The sequence below is a fragment of the Schistocerca nitens genome, chromosome 8 (assembly GCF_023898315.1).
Source record: "Schistocerca nitens isolate TAMUIC-IGC-003100 chromosome 8, iqSchNite1.1, whole genome shotgun sequence".
NCBI lineage: Eukaryota > Metazoa > Arthropoda > Insecta > Orthoptera > Acrididae > Schistocerca > Schistocerca nitens.
In genome coordinates this window covers 516,900,949-516,922,266 of record NC_064621.1, presented here as the reverse complement: position 1 = coordinate 516,922,266, position 21,318 = coordinate 516,900,949, and positions in this window count along the sequence as shown.

The following is a 21,318-nucleotide window of genomic DNA, read 5'->3' as shown; positions in this document are numbered from 1 at the left end:
AAGTACATCATCTCTGCCTACAACTCAGACCAGTATATGAATACAGGATTATCACCGTATGGAGTAGTATATGGTCATAAAATGCCATCAACATTCAACATATTGAAATGAAGAAAGACTGGAGAGTCTGTTAAGGAATTTGCCAGAGTGATTAGGGAATTTAGAATAGAGTATGGAGGGCAAATACATGAGCACTGGAGAAGCAGGAAGAAGCAGTGGGCCATATGTAAAGAAAGCCATAGTATAAGGTTGGTCAGTAGGTGATGCTATCAACTTTGTATACACTGAAGGGGAAGAAAAAGAAGTTTTTTGCAAAGTATCAGGGGCCATACCAAATGGTAGAGACTACGTAGCCAGTAAACATCAAGATTCAGTTGCCGATGAGAACGACAACTGTGCAGGTAGGGGGTTAAAATCTTTTCAAGAAAGTCTGGAAGTTACTCAAGGGTATGAGATGTAGACCAAAAAGGGTGAGTGAGAAGAAAGGTCTCAGAAGATAAACAAGTGGTTGTGAATGAAACGGTTGTCAGGAGCCCGTATGGTTTAAGGTCTAGGAGGTAGTCATTTAAATTTTTTTTTTTAGGTTAGATATAGATTTAGTATAATTAGTATAAGCAACTGTGGAGCAGCAATGAAATTAAGGGGAAGAAATGTAATAGATCTTCCTGCCTGCAGATGAGGTGCAGAGAAGGCGAGATGATGTGGTTCATAGCAGGACTACTGATCTTTGTTGAGGTGCAAGCGTTATGGCGCCAGCAAGTGGAATAATAATGAATAACACATGACTACTATGACAACTGACTGGAAAAGTAATGCGGTATTCCAGAGCTGTAGAAGAGGCAGTTAATCAGAATATCAGGGAACTACAAACTGAAGCAGAAGTCTTAGATAGGGAAGTAGTAATGACAAAATGGTTGCAGTTTGTAGAAGATAGTGTTTGGTAAGGCACAAGGGAAAATAACAGAACTCCAAGAGGCTGTGCAGAGATTAGCTAGGAATAAACTTGTTGTCACCAGATCAGTATTTAGAGGGTCTAAGCAAAGTACAGAAGGAACTACCACCAGATTCGGGGTTGATTATAGAACCTGAGCACAAAAACTTAACCTTTTTATTTCAAGGTAGCCACAGTATCAGTGAGAAATGATTGAGCAAAAGTTTACATTTCTATTTCTATACCAGTAGAGGGGGAAAAAACCACGTTATAAGTGCTACATAGTTCATGCATATCCTGTCAAGTGAGGGACACTGAAGAATTTGTAAGAGTAAAAATGCAGTGACTATTATTAATTGCAAAAGACAAGGGAAGATATCTAGTAATGGAGAAAGCAAAGTTACAAAAAAGCTACCAAGGGGAAATCGCAGTCTGTCTGAATATGGTTATGAGGGAGGGGCAGGATTCCTGTGCAGCGAAATGCTAATGGGATGATAGGAGGTAAGAGACTGCAATAAAGAAGTGAGTGAGCTCGAATGGTATTTTCAGCAGATTGATTCTCCTTGGTTGTACTCTACCTTTGACAAGATGATAGTAGTGTCTAGTTGTTTTGAGCAGGGGACACTTACTCAACAAAGAGGCTAGAATTAAATGGGAGTGGTTTGATGTTAAATGGAACAGTGTGCAAGATAATGGGGATATCTCACCTGAATGTTTTACAGCCTCATTTGTATTGCCCAGAGCAGCCCTTGGAAGTGCTACCTGCCACAAATCTAACCAGCTTAAATTAAACTCTAGGGCTGGAATTAATGCAATTTATAAACACACCTCTGAACCAATAGGAGGGATGAGTCTTCCTGGAAATCTTATTGCAATACTGGAAAAATCAGTACTGGAAAGAGACAAGGTGCTCTGCTGAACATAGTCCTTGTTTTGCTATGTAGAAGACAAAGCACAAGAATGACTTTGAACCCAGCCGTTGTTCAAGATTCCAGTGGATTTTATACCCCGAGCATAAAAGCAGCATAAGGAAGATGAATGTACAAGGGGATAGTATTAAGGATAATTGATGTATTTTACTTTGTAAGTTTGGAAGAGAGAGTTAGAAGCTATTGTGCAAGAAACCTAGTAATGAAATAAGTTCCATGTTGTTTCAGTTAAGGAATAGGACAAGGGGCCCAGTAGAAACATGCAAGATTAAGTGACAGGGTAAGGAAACCGGTTGTTAGAATAATTCTTAAGAGGTGAAACAGGGCCAGAAGGACCAGATGCTGGAAATCTAGTTTAAATGATAATCTAGTTTGGTTGACCTGAGGGAGCGGCTCTTGATAAAAAGAAAGACAATGTAGCGTATTGACTGTATTTGGTCAAAAAGCATGCCAGAGCAGAAGTGAGTTGCAACAGAGCCAGCTGCAGGCAGCCAGGAGTGTTATGCACTGTGAAGCAAACCATGGCCAACAGGTGTTGTGAAGCAGAGCCTGCTGGGCGCAGTATAGCAACAGTTGATGCTGCTGTACGCAAGCAGAAAGGTGGAAGCCTTTTCTCACTTGCCACCACGTAAGTGTTTAGAGCATGTGTCTTATGCTCTAAATGATAGTAGTCTGGAGCATTTAAGTATTCAGCCACTCATGTACTAAAGTAGTCTCATCTCAGTATCAGAGGCTACACCATAAGCCTTTGACACCCGGAGCAACATCCCAGAATCTGCTGTTTGACAATGGGATGGGACTGCCAGCTCTGAGTCATGTGAGTAGCCACCACCAGAGCAGAGGGCCACTTGCTTGCTAGAGGGAGGTCATGGCCACCCCCATGGAATTTCCAGCTGCAGTGCCATGCTATTATCACAATCACAGCTGGATACGTCACTGACAAACACGTCTGAGTGATGCCACACTTGGCCCTGTTCTTTGCACTGTCAGTGATGCTGGATGTCTATTGTTTCACATGAAAAGCAACTGGACACCTCCATCACGCTGTTCCTGATGTACAGGCTGTATCAAAAAGAATTTAAAAAATTGTAACTTATATTATTTGGGATATGTGTGTGAACAATGTGCTGTTGGAAAGAGCAAACTCTTGAGTTTTACATGGTTCCCACTAGGTAGCAGCAGTGTACATTCACTTCAGTACTAGTAACAATGATGTCGGGACAACAGAAAGCATTTTGTGTTCTAAATTTTGCACAATGCAGGTCAATAATAACTGTTCAGCATGACTTTGATATTACATATGATGTGGATCCTCCTACAGCACAGAGCATTAGACGATGGCATGAACAGGTTGTTTGTGTAAAGGAAAATCGCCAGGCCGTCCCTGAGTGTCTGACACAGAGATCAAACATATCCACCACAGTTTCACAAGGAGTCCGCAGAAACCCATTCGCTGTGCTGCTCGACAGCTCAACGTGCCCCCGATGTCCGTCTAGCATGTGTTGGGTCAACATTTACATATGAAACCATACAAAATTCAGCTAATGCAAGCTCTTCATGAATGTGACACACAACAATGTGTGGAGTTCTGTAATTTCATTCTTGGCAAGATGGAGGATGACATTTTCTTCCAAACTTAGTGTTTAGTGACAAAACAACATTCCATTTAAATGGAAAGGTGAACTGTCATAATGTGAGAATATGGGGTGTGGAACAACCACATGAAGTTGTACAACATTATAGGGGTTCTCCAAAATTTAATATCTTTTGTGCAGTTTCATGGGAAAAGGTATATGGTCCATTTTTCTTTGCCACAAACTCTGTTACAGGAAACACACATTTCAATAAGCTTGAGAACTTTCCTTTCCCACAGTTAGAAACTGATTCAAATGACTTCATTTACCAACAGGATGGGGCACCACCACACTAATATCTGGAAGGGTGGGAATTTTTAAATCAAAGGATTACTGAACCATGGATCGGTTGCACTGGGCCAAATGATATAGCCTTACATTACTGGCCCCCAAGGTCACCGGTCCTGACTGTATGTGATTATTTCTTGTGGGGGTTTACAAAAGACTCTGTTTATGTGCCTCCATTACAAAAACAATGAATGAACTGAGACATCACATAACAGCAGCTGTGGAAGCTGTAACTCGAGACATGCTCTCTGCAGTGTGGGAACAATTTGAGTACAGCATTGACATATGCTGTGCTTTCATGAGGGGGCAGGGGGGGGGGGGGGGGCATACTGAACACCAATGAAAAACTATGAAGAAAAACTTTTTGAGTTCCATTTTTTTTTCCACCAAAATACAAAATTCTTTGTATCTGTTTATTAGTTTCAGAAATGTAGACGTGCCAAATCAGATGATTCTTTTTGATACACCCTGTACTAAGGCCAAGAGCCAGAATAAAGAAGTTAATTAAACAAATCTACTGTCTTCCTGACATTCATTTCACTCTCCATGAGTGAAAAACCATGGATCATCTAACACCAGAAAATTTTTTAGATGATATTCTGCTTTCTGCTGGGTGTCAATGAAGTGCAATTGAAACTCAACTGTTGTTTCATAAAGCATTTGTGGCTTTACTGGGGCTTTTGACATCCACATTTTGTTAATTAGCAGTTTACCACTCAGCTGAAATAATCATTATGGACATTAACTTTCTGCAAAACAGTGTGGACATATTTTTAGTATTATTCTGTTACTTCAATAAATGTGATCAGTCACCGGCCGCAGTGGCCGAGTGGTTGTAGGCCCTTCAGTCCGGAGCCGCGTGACTGCTACAGTCGCAGGTTCGAATCCTACCTCGGGCATGGATGTGCGTGATGTTCTTAGGTTAGTTAGGTTTAAGTAGTTCTAAGTTCTAGGGGACTGATGACCTCAGATGTTAGGTCCCATAGTGCTCAGAGACATTTTTTTGTGATCAGTCACGAATTTTCACAGCTGTCCAACAGGCACCAAAGTTTCTGTCCAGATACTAATGACTGATACAAAAATTGAAACTGAGCATAGCAAAGCAGAAGCAGTAATGTTGAAATCCATTTTTATATGTTATTTTATTTAGAAAGATACATACATACACTCCTGTTAACTTCTTGCATCACTGCAAAGATGAGTGATATAGCTGTTAGTGTCAGCAGCACTATGAAACAGCTAAAATTGCTAAAAGTAAACAAGGATCCATGGCCCAGTGAGACCCCCATCAGGTTCTATAAAGAATTTTCAACTGAGCTAACTCCCATTTTAGCTGTAACATACTGCAGATCCCTTCAACAAAAAATTGTGTTCATTGACTGGATAAAGACTCAGATCACATGTGGCTGCCAAAAGTGTGGAAGAAATGATGCACACAACTACCATCCAATTCTATTGATGTCCTTATGTTGTAGAACCTGTGAACATCCTCCAAGTTGAAACATAATGAGGTATTTCAAACATGCCAACCAGGATGTAGTCCAAAAAAACTGATCATGCACAACCCAACTTATGCTTTTCTCACACGACATCCTGAAAGCCATAGACCAAAGAATTCAATTATTTCAGAAATGTATTTGATTCAGTACTGCACCAATGTTACAATTACATGGGATATCAAAGAATATTTGTGCCAGGGTTGAGTATTTTGTGGTAGGCAAAATGCACCATGTTATGTTAAATGGAATGTAACTACCAGGAGTAGAAGTAACTTCTTCAGGGACATGTGTTGGGCCCATGTTGTTCATGTTGTATATTAATGTCCTGATAGGCTGTATCAGTAGCTCCCTCAGACTTTTTGCAGATGATATATCTATTTATAATGAAGCACTGTTTGAAAAAAACTGCACATCCTGATACGATTTGAAAGTGGTGCAAAGATTGGTGAACTGCTTTAAATTTGAAATTATGAACTTCACAAAACAAAAAAAATATAGTATCCTATGACTAAAATATTAATGAGTCACAATTGGGATCAGTCAGCTCATACAAATACAGGGGTGCAACAATTTGTAGGGATATGGAACTGAACAATCACAAAGGCTCAGACATAGGTACATCACAAAGGCTCTTTCAAAGGTACATCCTCTGGCAACTTTTAGGTCACTGGTAGACTACTAAGGGAATGCAATCAGTCTACAAAGCTGATTGTTTACGAAACACTCATGTGACCCACATTACAATATTGCTCAAGTATGTGGAACCTATACTAAATAGGACTAAAAGAGTACTGAATGTATACAATGAAATGCAACATGAGTGGTCACTGCTCGAACCATTAAACGTGAACTGTTTTATAATTTACAAATATCACATATCAAAGCAGAACTGTATCATTCTACATTCCACTGAAGATGCCTTAAAGCAAAAGCCAGAACACATATGGAACAAATAAAACACATTGCAGCAAAAAAAGACAGCTTTTATTTACAAAATGAACAATCCTTCCACTTCACTGAGAATGCATATATTATTAATGACATCCAATAATGTGATTGTTGCAGTAAATCTAACAAATGCACATCTTTAGTGCAGTAATATGATCAATGTAAATAAATTGTATAAGCTGCTTTCTATTTGATGAAGCATGGCTACAATAGACTAACAATTATCTCATCCAGTTCAGTGTGTTAATGACAAGTTTAGCAATACCTCTTAAACGAAAATATGTTTCAGATATTTTGGTTTGTGGATATTACATACGGTAATGATGTAGACTACACTAGTAATAGCCAATCACCTAATGATTTGAGTAGATTTATTCAACATGAGAACACAATACAACACAACACTTTACAAAGCATGGTGTGAAACATAATAGAAGAGGCACAAGTCAATGAAATCAGCACAGAGGTTAGATTAGATTAGATTAGATTTACTTTCATTCCAATTGATCCGTAGTGAGGAGGTCCTCCAGGATGTGGAACATGTCAGAAAAACAACAATACATGACAAATATTTACAACTAAAACAAATAAGCTAATGTACCATTCCACAGGTCCCAAGTGGAATGATCGTCATTTTTTAATGAACACTAAGTGTCATTTTACAAATACTAATGCACTGAATTTAAAATAAAAAAGTTTTTTATTTATTTATAAGGTAATACAACTACTGTAATACTTATTTACAATGAACACATTACTGCACTGAAATGGTGCAGAAGTTAGATTATACTAACACACACACACACACACACACACACACACACACACACACACAAATTTTCAATGAACACATTACTGCACTGAAATTGTGTAGAAGTTATGTTGTACTTATATACAAATCAGTTGGTTTTACTAAGAAATTCATCAATGGAGTAGAAGGAGTTGGCCACCAATAAATCCTTTAGGCTTCTCTTAAACTGAATTTCATTGGTTGTTAAGCTTTTTATGGCTGCTGGCAAGTTATTGAAAATGTGTGTTGTACAAGACTAAGTGACTTTAAATCCTTGTGAAGATTATTCTTATTTCTAGTATTGATTCCATGAATTGAGCTGTTGGTTTGAAAAAGTGATATATTTTTAATGACAAATTTCATTAAGGAATAAATATATTGGGAAGCAGTAGTTAGTATCCCTAGTTCCCTAAACAGGCTTCTGCAGGATGTTCTTGAGTTCACACCACATATAACTCTCACTGCACGTTTTTGTGCCCGGAAAACTTTAGCTTGGCTTGATGAATTACCCCAAAAAATAATCCCTCTGAACTGCATGTAGTGTGTTTTTTCAAAGTTTAGTGACAAAGAATTGGCTAGGAACCAGTGATTAATGTCCACAAATATTTTATTGGCTGATCTTTCTAAGACTACATTTGACTTGCTATTTATTGCAATGTTTGAATCATCGGCAAACAAAACAAACTTGGCATCTGGTAATGTTACTGATGAAAGGTCATTGATATACACAAGAAAAAGTAAGGGCCCCAAAATGGAACCTTGTGGGACCCCACATGTAATTAGTTCCCAGTTGGATGAGGCCTGATAGCTTGATACATGTCTCTTTCCTAATAACACCCTTTGTTTCCTGCCAGAGATATAAGATTTGAACCATTTTGCAGCATTTCCTGTTATACTATAATATTCTAGTTTATTTAAAAGGATATTGTGATTTACACAGTCAAATGCCTTTGACAGATCACAAAATATACCAGTTGCCTGCAATTTTTTGTCTAATGAATTAAGCACATTTTCACTGTAAGTGTAGATAGCCTTCTCAATATCAGAACCTTTTAGAAATCCAAACTGTGACTTTGACAGTATGTTATTTGAGATAAGATGGTTATAAAGACGACTGTACATTACTTTTTCGAAAATTTTTGAGAATGCTGGCAACAGTGAAATTGGACGGAAATTTGATGCTATTTCTTTATCTCCCTTCTTAAACAGTGGCTTAACTTCAGCATATTTCAGCCATTCAGGAAATATTCCACTAATAAACGACTGGTTACATAGATAGCTTAATATGCTACTTAGCTCAGAATCACATTCTTTAATTAACTTTGTTGATATTTCATCATACCCACTAGATGTTTTTGATTTTAAAGATTTTATGATGGACATTATTTCTGTTGGGGTAGTGAAGGTCAAATTCATATTAAGGAAGTTACTTGAAATGTCTGGTCTAAGGTAATCCATAGCAGCATCTACCGAACCTGACAACCCCATCTTTTCAGTAACAGTTATAAAATGTTTGTTAAAAAGTTCTGCAACACTATACACATCTGTCACCAATGTATCATTTACTCTTAATGCTATTTGTTCCTCTTCATGTCTGGTTCTACCGGTCTCCTCCTTCACTATATCCCATTGTTGTTGTTGTGGTCTTCAGTCCTGAAACTGGTTTGATGCAGCTCTCCATGCTACTCTATCCTGTGCAAGCTTCTTCATCTCCCAGTACCTACTGCAACCTACATCCTTCTGAATCTGTTTAGTGTATTCATCTCTTGGTCTCCCTCTACGATTTTTACCCTCCACGCTGCCCTCCAATGCTAAATTTGTGATCCCTTGATGCCTTAAAACATGTCCTACCAACCGATCCGTTCTTCTAGTCAAGTTGTGCCACAAACTTCTCTTCTCCCCAATCCTATTCAAAACCTCCTCATTAGTTACGTGATCTACCCACCTTATCTTCAGCATTCTTCTGTAGCACCACAATTCGAAAGCTTCTATTCTCTTCTTGTCCAAACTATTTATCGTCCATGTTTCACTTCCATACATGGCTACACTCCATACAAATACTTTCAGAAACGACTTCCTGACACTTAAATCTATACTCGATGTTAACAAATTTCTCTTCTTCAGAAACGATTTCCTTGCCATTGCCAGTCTACATTTTATATCCTCTCTACTTCGACCATCATCAGTTATTTTACTCCCTAAATAGCAAAACTCCTTTACTACTTTAAGTGTCTCATTTCCTAAACTAATCCCCTCAGCATCACCCGATTTAATTCGACTACATTCCATTATCCTCGTTTTGCTTTTGTTGATGTTCATCTTATATCCTCCTTTCAAGACGCTGTCCATTCCATTCAACTGCTCTTCCAAGTCCTTTGCTGTCTCTGACAGAATTACAATGTCATCGGCGAACCTCAAAGTTTTTACTTCTTCTCCATGAATTTTAATACCTACTCTGAATTTTTCTTTTGTTTCCTTTACTGCTTGCTCAATATACAGATTGAATAACATCGGGGAGAGGCTACAACCCTGTCTCACTCCTTTCCCAACCACTGCTTCCCTTTCATGCCTCTCGACTCTTATAACTGCCATCTGGTTTCTGTACAAATTGTAAATAGCCTTTCACTCCTTGTATTTTACCCCTGCCACCTTCAGAATTTGAAAGAGAGTATTCCAGTTAACGTTGTCAAAAGCTTTCTCTAAGTCTACAAATGCTAGAAACGTAGATTTGCCTTTTCTTAATCTTTCTTCTAAGATAAGTCGTAAGGTTAGTATTGCCTCACGTGTTCCAACATTTCTACGGAATCCAAACTGATCTTCACCGAGGTCAGCTTCTACCAGTTTTTCCATTCGTCTGTAAAGAATTCGCGTTAGTATTTTGCAGCTGTGACTTATTAAACTGATAGTTCGGTAATTTTCACATCTGTCAACACCTGCTTTCTTTGGGATTGGAATTATTATATTCTTCTTGAAGTCTGTGGGTATTTCGCCTGTCTCATACATCTTGCTCACCAAATGGTAGAGTTTTGTCATGACTGGCTCTCCCAAGGCCATCAGTAGTTCTAATGGAATGTTGTCTACTCCCGGGGCCTTGTTTCAACTCAGGTCTTTCAGTGCTCTGTCAAACTCTTCACGCAGTATCTTATCTCCCACTTCATCTTCATCTACATCCTCTTCCATTTCCATAATATTGTCCTCAAGTACATCGCCCTTGTATAAACCCTCTATATACTCCTTCCACCTTTCTGCCTTCCCTTCTTTGCTTAGAACTGGGTTGCCATCTGAGCTCTTGATATTCATACAAGTGGTTCTCTTCTCTCCAAAGGTCTCTTTAATTTTCCTGTAGGCAGTATCTATCTTACCCCTAGTGAGACAAGCCTCTACCTCCTTACATTTGTCCTCTAGCCATCCCTGCTTAGCCATTTTGCACTTCCTGTCGATCTCATTTTTGAGACGTTTGTATTCCTTTTTGCCTGCTTCATTTACTGCATTCTTATATTTTCTCCTTTCATCAATTAAATTCAATATTTCTTCTGTTACCCAAGGATTTCTATTAGCCCTCGTCTTTTTACCTACTTGATACTCTGCTGTCTTCACTACTTCATCCCTCAGAGCTACCCATTCTTCTTCTACTGTATTTCTTTCCCCCATTCCTGTCAATTGTTCCCTTATGCTCTCCCTGAAACTCTCTAAAACCTCTGGTTCTTTCAGTTTATCCAGGTCCCATCTCCTTAAATTCCCACCTTTTTGCAGTTTCTTCAGTTTCAATCTGCAGTTCATAACCAATAGATTGTGGTCAGAATCCACATCTGCCCCTGGAAATGTCTTACAATTTAAAACCTGGTTCCTAAATCTCTGTCTTACCATTATATAATCTATCTGATACCTTTTAGTATCTCCAGGATTCTTCCAGGTATACAACCTTCTTTTATGATTCTTGAACCAAGTGTTAGCTATGATTAAGTTATGCTCTGTGCAAAATTCTACAAGGCGGCTTCCTCTTTCATTTCTTCACCCCCCAACCCATATTCACCTACTATGTTTCCTTCTCTCCCTTTTCCTACTGACGAATTCCAGTCACCCATGACTATTAAATTTTCGTCTCCCTTCACTACCTGAATAATTTATTTTATCTCGTCATACATTTCATCAATTTCTTCATCATCTGCAGAGCTAGTTGGCATATAAACTTGTACTACTGTAGTAGGCATGGGCTTTGTGTCTATCTTGGCCACAATAATGCGTTCACTATGCTGTTTGTAGTAGCTAACCCGCACTCCTATTTTTTTATTCATTATTAAACCTACTCCTGCATTACCCCTATTTGATTTTGTATTTATAACCCTGTAATCACCTGACCAAAAGTCTTGTTCCTCCTGCCACCGAACTTCACTAATTCCCACTATATATAACTTTAACCTATCCATTTCCCTTTTTAAATTTTCTAACCTACCTGCCCGATTAAGGGATCTGACATTCCACGCTCCGATCCGTAGAATGCCAGTTTTCTTTCTCCTGACAACGGCGTCCTCTTGAGTAGTCCCCGCCCGGAGATCCGAATGGGGGACTATTTTACCTCCGGAATATTTTACCCAAGAAGACACCATCATCATTTAATCATACAGTAAAGCTGCATGTCCTCGGGAAAAATTACGGCTGTAGTTTCCCCTTGCCTTCAGCCGTTCGCAGTACCAGCACAGCAAGGCCGTTTTGGTTAATGTTACAAGGCCAGATCAGTCAATCATCCAGACTGTTGCCCCTGCAACTACTGAAAAGGCTGCTGCCCCTCTTCAGGAACCACATGTTTGTCTGGCCTCTCAACAGATACCCCTCCGTTGTGGTTGCACCTACGGTACGGCCATCTGTATCGCTGAGGCACGCAAGCCTCCCCACCAACGGCAAGGTCCATGGTTCATGGGGGAAGACTATATCCCATATTGTCTTTATTTTGCTATCTGATATGACTATCTTTTCCTTGTAATATATTTGCTTTGACATCCGTATTACAGTCTTTAATATTTTTCAGTATTTCTTATAATGTGCTATAGCATCAACATTGGAAATGTTTCAGAGTGACAGATACAGTTTTCTTTTTGTTTTACAAGATACCCCTATTCCTCGAGTAATCCATGGCTTCTTTGTAGACTTTGCTCTAACCTTGGTAAGTTTTGGGGGAAAGCAGTGTTCGAATAAGGTAAGCACTTTATTAGCAAAAATGTTATATTTTTCATTCATGCCATGAACGCTGTAAACATCAGTCCAGTGAATGTCTCTGAGGAGTGTCCTAAAATAATCAATTTTTGGCTTACTGATTACCCTTTTGAGCTCAGATTTAACAGATTTTATATCCTGTTCAGTATTAACATTTAACAGAAGGAACTGCATGTCATGGTCTGAGAGGCCATTGACTATTGGTTTTGTAATATAATTTTGTTCATTGGACTTTTCTATAAAGATATTATCAATGGCTGTTTGTGAGCAAGTGGCTATCCTAGTGGGGAACTTTACTGTGGGAATTAAGTTGAATGATAGTGTTACTAACTGAAACAAGTTCTTATTGGGAGAGTCTTTAAAGAAATCTACATTGAAATCACCAGCAACCACTATTTCTTTGTTTTTGGTTGTTAAATGGGCCAGTAAAGCTTCAAGGTGGTTGACAAACAGATTAAAGTTACCTGCAGGTGCTCGATATACACTTAATATTATGAAGGATTTTTTGTGAAATTCTAATTCTGTTGCACATGCTTCCATATGCTGTTCTAGGCAAAATTTATGAATGTCTATGTTCTTAAATTTATGACAGTTCCTGATGCATGTGGCAACTCCTCCTTTCTCCATTTCTGATCTACAAAAGTGAGATGCTAACCTAAACCCTGTAACACTTAAAAGTTCTATACCAGTGGTCACATGATGTTCAGAGAGGCAGATTATGTCAGCTGGGTTTGAAGACTCTAATTCATCTATGCAGATAGTTAATTCATTAATTTTATTTCTCAGTCCCCGAATATTTTGATGCAATAAAGATAGCTGACATTTCTCATTGACTGAGTTAAAATTGGGTGGAGTTAAAATATCTGCTGACAGTTGAAAATTCTTAACCAATGGCTGTTTATGCTGATGTAATAAGAGGGGAATACAAAACCAGCAATTATGCTTTGTCATGATCAACACTCACCACAGATTCATTCTGTATCGATAAGGGCCATTTCACTTAAGACATGTGGAAGAAATATTAGTATTCTCTTTGTTTTGTACTGTTCTTTATTCTTGTGGATCTCCTCCCTATGGCTCTACTTAACAAGCAGTTTATCTAATCAATCTAGTCTAATCATATTATGATGTCATTCTAGATGGCAAAGACATTATGTGATGAAACCTTACATACACAATTATATGTATTAGGTTGGTGCTAATTTTTTTGCATGTTGGTATTTTGGTTGCTATGGGCTTATTTATGGATTGTCATTTTTAATTTGTGATTCACAGTTGCTGTTTGAGTTTACAAATTGCCATTTTGTTATTTGGAGATAGTGAGTGGAGCTGCGGATGCTAGAAAATGGAGTGCCAAGTGGAGAAATGGGAACATTTCTGACATATACTTTTGCTTGTGTAGTAGTGGGCTGACAGCAGCAGAAGCAGCCAGAAACATTTGCACCATGCTTGGGGAAATGCCACTGGACAGAACATGGCAAGAAAATGGTTCTCATTTTAAGAAGGATTGTTTTGACATTAGTGACCCTCCACATACAGGCAGACCTTTGGTGTTTGATGAAGATGATTTAAACTCATTAATCCACAATGATCCACATCAGTGTACTTGAGAATTGGCAAATGTGATGAACTGTGACATTCCACCATAGTGTGACATTTCATGCAATGGGGAAGATTCAAAAATCAGGTGTATTGGTACCACATGCTCTAAGCCAAAATCACAAAATTAGTGGATGGCCATATGTGCATATTTGCTTGCTCATCATTAATTGGCTTGTGAACAGCACCAACCATTTATAGCCTGTATTGTTACTGGTGAGGAGAAATAGTGTCTTTATGCTAACATAAAGAAAAGAAAGGAGTGGTTGAGCCCAAACAAAGCAGCAAGTCCCCTTGTAAAGACCTGTGTGCATCAAAAAAAGATAAAGTTATGCATCTGGTGCAACAGTGATGGTGTGGTGTACTACAAATTCCTTCCCTGAAGTGTAACCATCACAGCTAACATTTATTGTCAACAACTGAGACAGCTTGCAGACTATTACGGCCACACAACACCGTGATTCCAATACAACATTAATTTATTTCTCTCCAAGAAACGTACATCATGGAATATAAAACATTAATTCAAGGATAATCAATATTTCCAGAGTGTCTATAATTACAAATATCAACCCGCAACACCCTCCCCACCCTGGTCAACTTCTAGAGAAATGACCAGTTGAACGGGATGTGAGATTATGGATCCTTCTGAAGTTCGTAAGATTACAGTTGGTATTTTCCCATCTCTTCCTTCATGAAGATCTTCTATCCACGCCTTCCGCCACATGTGTCGTGGACGAACATCCTCTTGTAGAAGAACGACATAACCCAGCTGGAGTCTTCCTGAACCTGCCCTTGGTTTAGACATATAAAACAGTGATTATCTTGCTTTAGTTTATCGACATGTTGTTGGCTGTAAGTTACTATGTTGCAGTCTCGGGCCCAATGAGAGCGAGCTTCGCAAAATACGCAATATGGTTGTACCGGTACTTCTCGTTTAGGCTTACGCGGATTTTTTGCTTGCTTTGAATTTATGTGAAGCGCTGCTGCAGTGGGCGTGAAGCTAGGAGATGACTGATATTCTGTACGAATCTTTTGTGCAGTGAGAGCACCACGAACTTCTTCTTCCAAAAAGTTAAGTAGTTTCAGTACATCTCCTTCCGCTACTTCGGTTCTTCTAGCATGAATGACCCATTTCTGGCACATTTCACGGGAAATGCACGCAGAATTTTTGGAGTGAGAATTTTACCGTATGCCACGACGTCTTCTCCTAAGCGACGCAGTGCTTGAATACGACGGTTACATTCCAGGAATGTACTGTTCAGAATTTCAGGTGTCGCTGACTGTACAGGCTTTAGTGCATCCAAATAATTGAGGTGCGCCTGTATAATGCGATTGCTATTTATTCAATAAAATTTTCTTTGTTTCTTCATACGTGTTAGCCGTTATAGGTATTCCATCTACTAGTAACTGCGGTTCGCCTGACAGATACCCTTGTAGGAAAACATGTTTGTTTACTGTAGAAAGGGATGGGTCTTTATCAATGGTCGATTCAAATTGTTCCCAGAAGCGGGACCACATTTTGACATCTCCACAAAATGACTCAAGCTTAATTGCTGGTAGCTTGACAGAGTGGAATACAGTTGGTTGTGTGAGCACTGGTGGTGACAAGATATTCATCTGTGACGTTGTGGCTGAAAGCTTGTAATCTATTGCTTTTGTAGCCTTCTGTATAGCGCGTTTGACTTTGTCTATATATTCCTCACAGCTCAGCACGTCTACATTGTATTCATTGTCAGAGAGAAAATTATGAATAGCGTCATCTAATGAAACGAGCTTCTCTAGAGTTTCTTGAAGACGTTCCCTGTAATGTTCAAAATCATCAAACGGGCTTTCTATGGTAAGACCATCAACAGCCGCACAAAACAGCATAGCATTAGTCCTCTCCCTAGTTCGCTTTCTTTTGAAGTTTTCTAACTGTATCTCTGATTCGTCCTGCATTATGTCTTACTAAAGACGGCTGTTGTAAGATTGTTTACGCATGCGCTTGTGAATAGCTTAAACGTTTAACAAGCAGCATATGCGCAAATGTAAGTGAACGAAAACCTTTTAACGAAACTAGCTACTCTGAGTGCAAATTTCAGGCTTGCAATACAAAGCCGCAAAAATTGTTTTGAAGCAACTAGTTCATGCGATCATATTATTTTGGAATGGACTTAGCTTGTCATGCGGTCCGACGTCGTCTCTTGTTTCCTACAGCGTGAAGTAAGCCGTTAATTGTTGAAATCACGCAGGAAATCGCAATTTCTTCCCGGGTTTCGGCACCAAAATATTACGGACACACAACACCGTGATTCCAATACAACATTAATTTATTTCTCTCCAAGGAACGCACATCATGGAATATAAAACATTAATTCAAGGATAATCAATATTTCCAGAGTGTCTATAATTACAAATATCAACCCGCAACACAGACATAATCAAAGAACAACAACCAGGACAACTGTGTGAAGTGACGCTGCTCCTCTAAAATGCTCGCCGGCATTCTGCTAAACTGACAAAAAACACTGTACGGGCATTGGATTCAGAAGTCATTCCACACTCACCTTATTTTCCTGATTTTCTCCCTCAGATTTTCACTTTTGCTGCCCTCTATCAAACAACCTTCGAGGAACTTCCTTTCCAGATGAAACTGTGCTCTGAACATGGCTTGACAAATTCTTCACCTCAAAACCGCATGATTTCTACAGCTACAGAATCAAAATGATACTCCAACATGGGCAGACTGTTGTAAATTGAGAATGAGAATATATTACTGATGACTAAAGTCTGTTATGTGTATCTGTTGTATTTATTAAACTTATGGAAAAAATGCTACAAACTTATGCACCAATCCAATATTTGAGCTAATATGTATTTAAAAAATCAAATAATACATAGACACAGTGTTCAAACAAGAAGGTTGTCATATTCCAAATAAACAATAATTTTTTTTATTTCTGTTAACAAGGTATGTATTTGAATACACTGAAAGGATTTTAGTGTTGTACTTCATAGACATTCAACAAACTTTCAACAATCAACAGATTTTCAGTAAATATAAACAATTGAAGATCTGGAATGGAACAACAGTATGAATTAGGAAAAATTGCTATTCATCACATAGAGGAAGCATTGGATGGCAGACAGGTACACTTAAAAATAGACTAAGCTATTGGACAAAGGCCTTCATTCAATATAGAAAAACACGCACTCATTCACTCAGAGTTGTGTGTGTGTTTTCTAAATCTGATAAAGCCCATTGCCCAACAGCTTAGTTGACTTTTAATGTCCGCTACTCAGTGCCTCATCTGTGTGGTGAGTAGCTATCTATCGTAATTCGTATTATTGTTATTTCAAAAAAATTAGATGTTGTCAATATGCAAATGAAATAATGTTGCAGGTGAGGTCTTCTGCATGTGTACATTGACTTTCTACTGTACATTTCTCTCATATCTCTATTCTGATTGAAGAAATAATCTAATGAAGGTGGACAGTGTACCCAGAATATGATACCATACTACATTATGGTGTTAATCTAGACGTAGTACAGGCAATATGGATAGTCTGTGACATCGTGCTGTGTGTATTAATATATTCAGCGTAACACTTTGTATTTAATTTTCTGTTAGTTTTACTGATGTGTGTCTGCCAATTTAGATTATCCTAGATTGACAAGTCTAAAAATCTAATTTTGAACACAGAGAATATTTCATAATGTCAGCTTTTATATCACCCCTAATTCTTGTTGTTAGACAGAAATTCAGTAAAGTAGTACTGCACTCTTTGAAGCTGAAATGGATCTTCTGTCCCATTAAATGTTTGGTGTTTGTAAAGGATGTCAATCAATTTTGCACAGCAGCAGCAGTTGGAGTAGTAAAACATTTCTCTTATGATGTGCTGTTTAAAGTTTTTTCATTATTTTGTAAGGGTGTGTTAAAGGAAACTAAGTGACACTGAAGTGGATAAAGCTGTAAAAGAGATGTTCACAAAATACAGGATGAGCCAAAAGGTCTTTACAACTTTGGAATGACACATAAATTTATTGAAATAACTCGCAGAATTGGTAGATGTGTCATTTTGTAACAAACCATCTCAAGTTTGATTCATGTAGTCCATTAGTACACCCTTCCACCACCAGGGGCATCAGTATAGTGCCCAGTCAAAATGTCTACTTTCACTGGTGTGGAACATGCTTACTGTGTGTTTTGATTTAATGAAACGAACTCTGCGACAGATTCGTTAAAGACAGTGTTTATGTTCTTCCCTGACCAAACAATTTATCGGATCTGAAAAATCAAATCTACACTGCTGTTGCACTGTTTATGCCCAATTTGCTGCAATTACTGTGGACAGAAATAGATTACTTTATTTATTTATTTATTTATTCTTTGCCCATGGACTCCAGCTGAAAATCCAGCTGAGAGTATTGGGTGTGTCATACAATAGGCTATTAACATCAAACTTGATATATAAATGAAACAAGTAATTAAACAGAAATAGTCCATAATCATACAAAGGTATTACATGTTTCACATTATATGTACACACAAATCCAAACAACATACAGAAATGATAATTTTTAAAGGTACAGTTCAGTAATGATATAACATATTTAAACCCCATCTTAGTATTCACTCAAACTGTATATACATTTCTTTGTGAGATATAGTTTCAAATGATTTTTAAAACATTTTAGGTCTGTTTCTTTTTTAATGATTTTGGAGAGTTTATTAAAAAACCTTTTGCCTGCTTCTTCTTGGGCTGTCATAGACCGTTTTAGATTTCTGTTTATCATGTAGTAATTTTCATTTCCTCTTGTACCGTGTTTGTGTACATCTTTCTTTAGGAGGTGTTTATCACTTGACCTTACCGCCATTATGCTTTGGTATATGTACAGTGAATATACTGTCATAATATTATAGTGTACAAAAGCTTGCCTACAGGTCTATCTTGGTGGTATTTTTGCAATGTATCTCACTGCCCTTTTCTGAATTGTGAATATTCTTTTTAGGTAGCCAGCTTCTGCACTTCCCCATATATGAACTGAATAAGACAAATGTGGGAAGACAAGTCCATAATACATTGATCTGAGGACTTTATCATCCACAGTCTTAGCTGTTTTATGCATGATGAAGATCTGTTTGTTTATCTTTTTACACAGTGCATCTATGTGCTCCCCCCTTGCCAAATATTTGTCTATTATAGTTCCTAGAAAATTTGTGCTGGTTACTTCTTTAATAGTCTTTCCATTTATATTAACATTTATATTATAATGTTCGCTATGTTTGGTCTGAAATACTACATTCATTATTTTAGACTGATTCATAAACAGGTTGTTTTGTGTTAAATATTTATTTGCATTTTCGATAGTCAGGAGTGCTTCCTTCTCAAGCTCCTCCTTTGTGTCAGCTGTGCAAATGACTGTTGTGTCATCAGCATACATTATAAGTTTCTGATTTGTATAGCTAGGGAAGTCATTTACGTAGAGTATAAATAGTATTGGCCCAAGCACAGACCCTTGCTGCACACCATGTTTAACTGTTTGTAATTCTGATCTGTAGTTTGTTATATTTCCCCCACTAGTATGTCTGATTACCAGTGGGACGTTTGCCCCATCACAAGTGGTAGTCACATCATACCAAAATGACACTTGACACTTTTATGTCAAATTTGAGGTTGTCTGCTACAACATGACACATCTGTCGATTCTTTAAGTTATCTCAATAAATTTCTGTATCATTCCAAAGCTGTAGAGTCATTTTTGACTCACTCTGTATAATGTTAAATAAATCCTGAATTAAGTTCCAGTTAAGATAGCAAGGTTGTCAACAAGAACTAACATGTCACACTGAAAGTATATTTTCCAAGCACACATGAAAGCACAGACAGAACTGAACATACGGTACATTGGAGTAAAAATAACTTATTGCTCCTTTCTTTATTGCAACCAAAGTTATACTGTAACTGTAACAACAAACACAAAGATGTAATTTTATAATGTCACAGAACATGGCTGCACACAGAATGAACATAAATATCTGGTGCACTCACACTATGAAAACCAAAAATGATGCCACTAAAAAAAAACTCAGTACAACAAGCTCACTGCTGTCAACACTCCCACTCTTGTTTTATTGAGTTTGTTTTGAGATCATTGAGAGAGCTTTTCTGCTTGATATAAATTTGTCTCTAGTTAAAGGTTTTGTGAATAAGTCTGCCAACTGTTTGTTAGAATAAACATATCAGACTTCAATCTCATTATTTTCAACATGTTCACGTATATAATGGTATTTAATGTCAATGTGCTTGGTGTGTTTGTGAATTTCTGTGTTTTTAATCAGGCAAATAGCGCTTTGATTGTCAACATGGAGGGTTGTTGATTTGTTCAACTGAAAACCAAGTTTACAGAGAAAACTATGTAACCAAACAACTTCAGTAGCAGCATCTGAAGCTGCTATGTATTCTGCCTAAGCTGTTGATCTGCTTGCACTTTTCTGCCGAGGTGAACACCATGTCACAGGCCCACCTGTTAACAAGCTCACATAGCCTGTTGTACACCGACGAGTGTCACAGCCACCAGCAAAGTCAGCATCTGAGTTGACCACCAGTCCAGTAGAGTCAGCTTTGTACATTATGGTCAGGTCCCTGGTCCCCTGTAGATACTTCATAATCCTCCTAACAGCATGCCAATGATCGAAACCTGGATTACGTAAAAACCTACTCACCATGCTCACAGTGAACATGATGTCTGGCTATGAGACAGTTGTTGCAAACATTAAGCTGCCGAATGCCTGCCTATAAGGTTTGCTTTCAGTCTCCTTTACCTCATGTTGGTTTGCAGGAGACTGCCCACTGGGCAACATAGTTCCAACATCAAAAAGAGTGGAGTTCAGTTTTGAATCACCCATGTTGAACTTCTGGAGTAAACAATTGATGTATATTTGCTGGCCTATATAGGTTTCTTTTGTAGAAGGGCTGTGTTCAGTTTCCAATCCACAGAAGTATTTTCCATTGTGAAATATTTTCCATAGCCTGCAGTAATTTGAAACATTGATCCTAGTGTTGTAAAAACATTTTCCAGTATTTTTGGAGACTTACAAATAAGCAAGCCATCATCCACATAAAGTACCAGGTAAACATAAGTGTCATCTGTTATAGCATGGAAAGCACATTTGTCTGCATTCAGTTGCACAAAGCCAAACACTGTCAGAAACTGTACAAATGTTTGATTCCAACAACGTGGTGATTGTTTGAGTCCATACAGACTCTTCTTCAGTTTGCAAATGTTATTGGAGCATTAAAACAGAACCTTTTGGTTGCTCCATGTAAACTTCTTTCAAATCCCTCTTCAGGAATGCAGTCTTAATATCAAACTGCCTAATTTCCATATCTCGTGAAGCTGCTATGGCTAATAAAACTCTGATTGAATCATGTCGTACCACAGGAGAGAATGTCTCTTCATAATCAATGCCCTCTCATTGTGAATAACCTTTTGCACATAATC